Below are 8,666 nucleotides of genomic sequence, written 5' to 3' on the forward strand. Positions count from 1 at the left end.
CTCAGAGGAATCTGCCTACCCAAGGCAGGGTTTTTGCTCTCCATGCCGTGGAAACCAACCCGGAGTCTATGTTGTTGACAGGGAGAATTTTTATATCTGGTTTCGCTACCAAGGCCTTGATAGATTCAGGGGCCACTCACTCGTTATTTCGGAGGTCTTTGCAAACTTTCTCAAGATCCAGACCATTGGGCTAGATACAGCCTTTTCAGTAGTGTTGCCGTCAGGCGAGGAGATGGCAGCTACCAATGTTATCCGAGATATAGACCTTGAGCTGTACGGTAATCTTGTTTATGCGGATCTGATCGTGCTACCGATGCCGGAATTTGACATCATCCTAGGGATGGACTGGCTATTGAGGAACAGAGTGTTGATAGACTTCCAGCGGAGATCCGTTCTTGTCCGACCGCCTGGAATGGAGCAGTTCTTATTTGAGCCGGACAGGTACTTTTCTTTACCGCGCATTATTCCTTATGTTCAGGCTAGGAAGCTCATGCATAGAGGGTGTCGGGCATTTCTAGCAACCTTTTTATCTGTCCCCGAGGAACCCAGCCAGTCAGCCTCAGATGTTCCGATAGTTAGAGATTTCTTAGACGTTTTTCCCGAAGACGTCTCTGGTATGCCACCAGAGAGAGATGTGGAGTTTTCCATTGAGCTTATGCCAGGTACGGCTCCGATATCCAAAGCGCCGTACCGACTAGCACCGACAGAGATGGCAGAGCTTAAGAAGCAGATTCAGGAACTTCTCGACAATGAGTTCATTCGCCCGAGCTTTTCTCCATGGGGCGCGCCGGTCTTATTCGTGAAAAAGAAGGATGGCTCGATGAGGCTTTGCATTGACTACAGGGAGTTGAACAGGGTTACAGTGAAGAATAAATACCCACTGCCGAGGATTGAGGATCTGTTTGACCAGTTGCAGGGAGCTTCGATTTTCTCCTAGATAGATCTGCGTTCCGGTTATCACCAGTTGAGGGTGAGAGGTGCTGATGTTTCGAAGACAGCTTTCAGGACTCGTTATGGTCACTACGAGTTCCTTGTGATGCCGTTCGGTCTGACGAATGCGCCAGCGATCTTCATGGATCTAATGAATCGCGTATTTCAGCCGTACCTCGACCAGTTTGTGATAGTGTTCATAGATGACATTCTCGTCTACTCCAAGAGTCGGGAGGAGCACAGCAGGCATCTGACCACAGTGTTGCAGACATTGCAGAAACACAAATTATTCGCAAAGTTCAGTAAGTGCGAATTCTGGTTAGAGAAGGTGGCGTTCTTGGGCCACATTGTTTCTAGCAGTGGTATTGAGGTAGACCCCGCAAAAGTTGCAGCAGTCAGAGATTGGGTTGTGCCTCAGAATGCATCAGAGATCCGCAGTTTTCTTGGGCTAGCAGGATATTACAGGAAGTTCATTCAGGGATTCTCATCCATTGCCGTTCCACTCACAGCACTGACCAAGAAAAATGTGAAGTTTGTGTGGAGCGAGGAGTGTCAGAAGAGCTTCGATACTTTGAAGCAAGCTCTTATCTCAGCACCCGTTTTGGCTGTACCGTCAGGATCTGGTGAGTTTGTCCTTTATACCGATGCTTCGAAGCTTGGTTTAGGTGCAGTTTTGATGCAGCATGGGAGAGTGATAGCGTATGCTTCTCGACAGCTGAAAATCCACGAGAAGAACTACCCCACCCATGATCTAGAGTTGGCCGCCATAGTTTTTGCTTTGAAGATTTGGAGGCACTATCTGTATGGAGAGAAGTGCCAGATCTTTACCGACCATAAGAGCCTCAAGTATTTCTTTACGCAGAAGGAGCTGAACATGCGTCAGAGGCGTTGGTTGGAGCTTGTGAAAGACTACGATTGTGACATTAGCTACCACCCGGGTAAAGCTAATGTAGTTGCGGATGCTTTGAGCAGGAAAGTCGCAGTGATGGCTCACTTGACGATTCAGAAACCTCTTCAGATTGAGATGCAGAAGTTCGATCTTGAGACTTATCCGCGAGGTAGAGTTCCTCGTTTATCTACCTTGACTATCCAGTCCTCTTTTATTGACCGTATCCGCAGCGGTCAGGCAGCAGATGAGCAGTTGGCACAGTGGAAGAAGAGAGATGAAGCCAAGGGAAGTGTTTTGTATTCAGTCAGCGACGGTATTGTGAGATACCGAGATAGGATATGGGTTCCCAGCAGTGATTCTATCCGAGCAGACATCTTATCAGAGGCCCATACGTCCCCGTACTCCATTCACCCTGGGAGTACGAAGATGTACAAAGATCAACAGCTATTGTATTGGTGGCCAGGGATGAAGAAGGACATCAGGCGTTTTGTATCCGAGTGCCTGACTTGCCAGTTAGTGAAGGCCGAGCATCAGAGACCAGCAGGTTTGCTCAAGCCTCTTCCTATTCCCGAGTGGAAGTGGGAGAACATTACCATGGACTTTGTGACCGGATTGCCGAGGTCAGCCAGAGGATCGAATGCTATTTGGGTGATTGTAGATCGTCTTACCAAATCAGCGCACTTCTTGCCTATTAAGACGACTTTCACCATGATTCAGTATGCAGAGCTGTATATCCGAGAGATAGTCCGACTCCATGGTATTCCAGTTTCTATCGTATCCGACAGAGATCCCAGATTCACTTCCTCGTTTTGGAAGAGTTTGCATTCGACTATGGGTACGAAGTTGCTGTTTAGCACAGCTTTCCATCCGCAGACGGATGGGCAGTCAGAGCGAGTTATTCAGATTTTGGAGGATCTTCTTCGCGCTTGCGTCATTGATTTCTCTGGGAGTTGGGAATCGAACTTACAATTGGTAGAGTTCACCTATAACAACAGTTTCCAGTCGTCTAAAGGTATGGCTCCGTATGAGGCGCTGTATGGCCGCAAGTGTAGATCTCCTGTTCATTGGGATGAAGTAGGAGAGAGAGCAGAGTTGGGTGTAGAGATTGTTCAGCAGGCAGCAGATGTAGTAGTCAAGATCCGTGATAAAATGAGGACTGCTCAGAGTCGACAGAAGAGTTATGCCGATCAGCGGAGGAGAGAGTTAGAGTTTGCAGTGGGCGATCATGTCTTCGTGAAAGTGGCACCTATGAAGGGTGTCATGAGATTTGGCAAGAAAGGGAAGCTCAGTCCGAGATTCATTGGACCGTTTGAGATCCTCGACAGAGTTGGGACGCTAGCGTATCGTGTGGCTCTTCCGCCAAATCTGGCCGGAGTACACAATGTCTTTCACGTCTCCATGCTGAGGAAGTATATGGCAAATCCTTCGCATGTGCTGAATTTCGAGCCGTTGCAGCTTACTCCGAGCTTATCTTATGAGGAGAGACCCGTGCAGATCCTAGACAGACAGGAGAAGAAACTTCGGAACAAGTTGGTTAAGCGAGTCAAAGTCAAATGGCTCAACCATTCAGAGGAGGAAGCTACGTGGGAGTCTGAGCCGGAGATGAGAAGTCGATACCCCGAGTTATTCGGTGAGTTCTAATTTCGAGGACGAAATTTATTTTAAGGGGGGGAGGATTGTAGCACCCGTAAATCAGTAGACGTATAAGCCATGCATAATTCTAGATTTTTAAAATTTAGTTGACTTCATCGCATGATTATTTTAAATGCATTTGTTTGAAGTTAATTATTTTATTATTTCATTGCAGTGGTTTGATTTTTATCATTTCAGTTATTTCAGTGAGGCCGGACTGGAGTTGGAGTTTTGAGATAGAATTTAAGATTCGAGAAATATTTCCAGAAGTTAATTTAGCTAGCAAGTAAGTTCATTTAAGTTAGTAAGGGAGGTTTGAGGATTTAATTTAATTATTTGAGGTGATTAAGAAATGAGCTCATTTAAGTTATTTAATTAAGGGGTTAGCTCACTAAATTATTTAAAGGATTAGTAAGGCTTTCAAGGATTATTAGTTGACTAGATAATCAACATTTCTCTTTATTTTATTATGCATTTTTCGGCCACCCTTAGTGCTAGAAGATTCATTTTCCAACTCATCAACTTTGACCAATTCTTTGCATGTAATTAGTAGGATAATTCTAGGATTTTTGGGAGCACAATTTAATTAATTAATGGACATATCCTAGACTAGAAAATAAGCAAAATTTCGGCCACTACCTCCTAGAAGCATCCACCAACTCATTTGATATCAATTCAAATTTAAAATTCAAATGCATGAAGACTTGGTCTTGATATGATCCTTATATCTTGCACCATCCTCCTCACCCCTCATAACCACTCCATCACACTCCCTCCCCACCGAAATCAGACCCATTTTCAGTAGAAAAAACGTGAATAATAGCTAGGGAGAAAGGGAGAAAAATCGAGAGCAAGAAAGGTAGACAAGAAGCGCTCCATCTCCTCCGTGCCGCGTCGTCGTTGTTTCGTTCGTTTTCTTTCAAAACGAAACCAGGCATGTCTAGATTTCTTTCAAACCTCAATCAAGTCATATTATCATTTATTTTTCAGTACATGATCATGTTTATTCAAGTAAAAATCGAGATCCATGTCAAAATATTTTGAAATCACACATGCAGAATTTTCGATTTCCTTGGCAAGCTTCACGGTTTCTTTTGTTTTGTGAGTTTCAGGTATTGGATCGACTCCAGGCTCCCAAGGCGGCTTGTATACATGTAGTAGGATGCATTAGGACCATGTTGGTCCATTCAAACCAGCCCCATGCTTGCTGGAAATTCAGAATGACAGCAAGTCCCCATAGGTGCAGAAAATGTTGTTCGAAAATTCAGTTTCTTGTCATGGAGGAAGGATCTGATCTTGGCTGCCCCAATGGCCTATAGCCATGGTTGGATCACTTCCCTAGCATGTCTAAGACGTGACTAAGTTGCCCTTTTGGTGGCTTGGTCCATGGCCCCTCGGTTTTTAATCAAAAGATCAAAACAGCCCCTTTCCCCATTCGGCCCCTTCCATTTTTCAGCATATGGTTTCGTTTCTTTTGTTGCTTGGTATGGATCTTGGTTGGCCTATGGCCCTTAGCCACGGTTCATATCATGCTCCTAGATGTCTAGATCGTGCCATGGTCAATCAAATGGCCATTGGAACGACACGAGACATCGATCATAGCATAAACACTACACACGCATGCACGTTGCTCTCGGTTGGACCCTTCGGTTGAGTTTTGGTATGATGCGGATTGTGGCTGGCCTAGAGCCCTTAGCCATGGTTCAAATCATTCCTTGGGATGTTGGTAAGAGCCTCTGGTCGGTGGTTCACTCCCCTAATGGCCTATAGTCTCGAAACCAACGCAAGTCTTGTAGTTGCGCAGCTGCTGGAAATTACAGCAAGTTGCTGTGTCGGTTCAGAGGCTCGTTTGAGTTCTTGGTTGGCTTTTAGCCCATGGCCTTGGACTGGACAGTGCCTCATTGAGTTGGGAAGGTCATGTTTTTGACCGTTTGTCATTCGGATCATTTTCGAGGTCGTACGAGAATTTACGGTGCAATGTGCCAAATTGACTCTCGAAAGAGCGTTTCGTGTTTTGGCCTCCATTCCACCTAGATTTCGACCCTATCATTTTAGGAACATTATTTTACGATTTCTCAGCGTATTTTAATCATGACTATACGTCGGTTCAGTGTCGGTTCAAGTTGGCTCGGAGTCATGATTAAATGCGAAGTCATTAGGCGTCATAGTCGCATCTTTTGAACGTAAATTGCGTAGTTGGTCAAGTTTAAGCTATTGCATATTTTTCATGGCACAGTTAGGTTGCAGCGAGCCTGGGAACGATCCAATCCAATCCAGTTGGTAAAATTACAGGAATTTTCATTACGCCAGTTAATTATTTTACGTGCATTAAATAGAAAATGATTATTTTTGAGATTTATGCGATATGGCTTGTGGTTCATTCACTATGTGGGAGTGTTATTTTATACGGTCGCCAGTGACCGATCAGTTCAGTATGGTACCACCCGGTCGCCAGTGACCGGCCAGCTCAGTTCAGTTTCAGCCTCCCCGGTAGCCAGTTACCGATCAGTTCAGCTTAGTGCAGTGGCCACAGGCGTAAAACATAATCTCAACAGAATATTTTACCAGATATTTCAGTACAGGCTCCAAGGAGCAAATATTTTTACAGTGATTTCCAGTTCAATTATGCACGTATTATAATTGCTCAGTACAGATTATTTTCAGTATGCCTCAGGACAGGATATGTTAACTCATGCATATTTTAAATTCAGATTTTTACTCGTTAGATGCGATTTATGCATGCTGAGTCTTTAGGCTCACTAGACTTGATTGTTGTAGGTACTGATGAGGCCAGGGCCGAGGGCGGGGACCAGTGAGCCAGCTTGGGTCGGCAGTAGTGGCACCCGAGGACCTCAGTGCAGCAGTTGTTATTTTTTTCGCAAACAATTTTATCAGTCGTTGGATATTTTTAAATCGTTGTTGTTGGCAAAACTTTAATTTTCTTCCGCTGCAATATTTTGAAATATTGAACTTGATTCACCAGTGATTTTATGAATGAGGCCATTTAAGTTCTTTTAAAAAGAAAATTTTTAATTTTCCGCAAATTTTCAAGAAAGGAGTTTTAGGCCCCTTCACAGAAAATATCTCATTGAAGTCAATGCCTTCTTTATTAGTATACAATTTTACCACCTATCTAGCACGATATTGTTCTATCTGATTATTTCCATCATGTTTGATCTTATAAACTCATCTATTAACAATGGCTTTCCTTCGTGGTAGTGTGACAATATCTTAATATTTATTCTCGTCTAATGCTTCCAATTCTTCCTGCATTGATGTCATCCATAGGCATACATCCGAGCTTTGATTAGCCTCATGAAAACTTGATGGCTCACCGTCCTCTGTTAATGGATAATTCAGTGACATAACCTGAAAGCCATTTTTGTGGCCTTCTCTCTCGATTCGACTACCTCACTTTGGAAACCTCATACTCAACATGTTCTTGTTTCTCATGCTCTAAAACTGCCTCGCAAGAAATTTGATATTCGTTTGTATTATTTTCTACCAGAATTATAAGAATTTTTGAATTGAGTGTAGCACCCGTAAATCAGTAGACGTATAAGCCATGCATAATTCTAGATTTTTAAAATTTAGTTGACTTCATCGCATGATTATTTTAAATGCATTTGTTTGAAGTTAATTATTTTATTATTTCATTGCAGTGGTTTGATTTTTATCATTGCAGTTATTTCAGTGAGGCCGGACTGGAGTTGGAGTTTTGAGATAGAATTTAAGATTCGAGAAATATTTCCAGAAGTTAATTTAGCTAGCAAGTAAGTTCATTTAAGTTAGTAAGGGAGGTTTGATGATTTAATTTAATTATTTGAGGTGATTAAGAAATGAGCTCATTTAAGTTATTTAATTAAGGGGTTAGCTCACTAAATTATTTAAAGGATTAGTAAGGCTTTCAAGGATTATTAGTTGACTAGATAACCATCACTTCCCACTCATTTTATTAGCATAATTTCGGCCCGTTAGTTGCTAGGCAACTCAATTGCCAACTCATCAACCTTTTGACCATTTCTTTGCATGTAAGTTGTAGGATAATTCTAGGATTTTTGGGAGCACAATTTAATTAATTAATGGACATATCCTAGTCTAGAAACAAGAGAGATTTCGGCCACTTACATTCTAGAACCATCCCACATATCATTTGATAGCAATTCAAATTCAAAATTCAAATGCATGAAGACTTGGTCTTGATATGATCCTTATATCTTGCACCATCCTCCTCACCCCTCATAACCACTTATCTCCCCTCCCTCACCACCGAAATACCTCATCATTCAGATCCATTTTCAGTGTAGAAAAATCGTGAGTCTTAGCTAGAGGGAAGGCAAGAAAAATCGAGAGCAAGAAAGGTAGACAAGAAGCGCTCCATCTCCTCCGTGCCGCGTCGTCGTCGTTTCGTTCGTTTTCTTTCGAAACGAAACCAGGCATGTCTAGATTTCTTTCAAACCTCAATCAAGTCATATTATCATTTATTTTTCAGTACATGATCATGTTTATTCAAGCAAAAACCGAGATACATGTCAAAACATTTTGGAACAACACATGCAGAATTTTCGTTTTTCCTTGGCAAGCTTCACGTTTTTCTTGGTTTGTGAGTTTCAGGCGATTGGTTCGACTCCAGGCTCCCAAGGTGACTCCTAGACACGTAATAGGATGCATTAGGACCATGTTGGACCATTCATTCAGCCCCCATGCTTGCTGGAAATTCAGAATGACAGCAAGTTCCCATAGGCGCAGATTTGTGTTTCGAAATTTCAGTTTTGTGTCAAGGGTTGTGGATCCGATCTTGGCTGCCCCAAGGGCCTATAGCCATGGTTAGATCACTTCCCTAGCAAGTCTAAGACGTGACGAAGTCGCCCTTTTGGTGGCTTGGTCCATGGCTCATCGGTTTTTAAATAATCAACAAGAACAGCCCCTTTCCCCATTCGGCTTTTTCCTTTGTTCAGCATATGGTTTCGGTTTGTGGTTGCTTGGTGTGGATCTTGGTTGGCCTAGGGCCCTTAGCCACGGTTCATATCATGCTCCTAGATGTCTAGATCGTGCCATGGTCAATAAAATGGCCACTGGAACGATGCAAGACATCGATCTAAGAAAAACACTACACATGCATGCACGTTGGCTCTCGGTTGGACCCTTCGGTTGAGTTATGGTGTGATGCGGATTGTGGCAGGCCTAGGGCCTTTAGCCATGGTTCAAATCATTC

This window comes from Primulina tabacum, chromosome 4 (assembly GCF_025594145.1).
Source record: "Primulina tabacum isolate GXHZ01 chromosome 4, ASM2559414v2, whole genome shotgun sequence".
Classification (NCBI taxonomy): domain Eukaryota; kingdom Viridiplantae; phylum Streptophyta; class Magnoliopsida; order Lamiales; family Gesneriaceae; genus Primulina; species Primulina tabacum.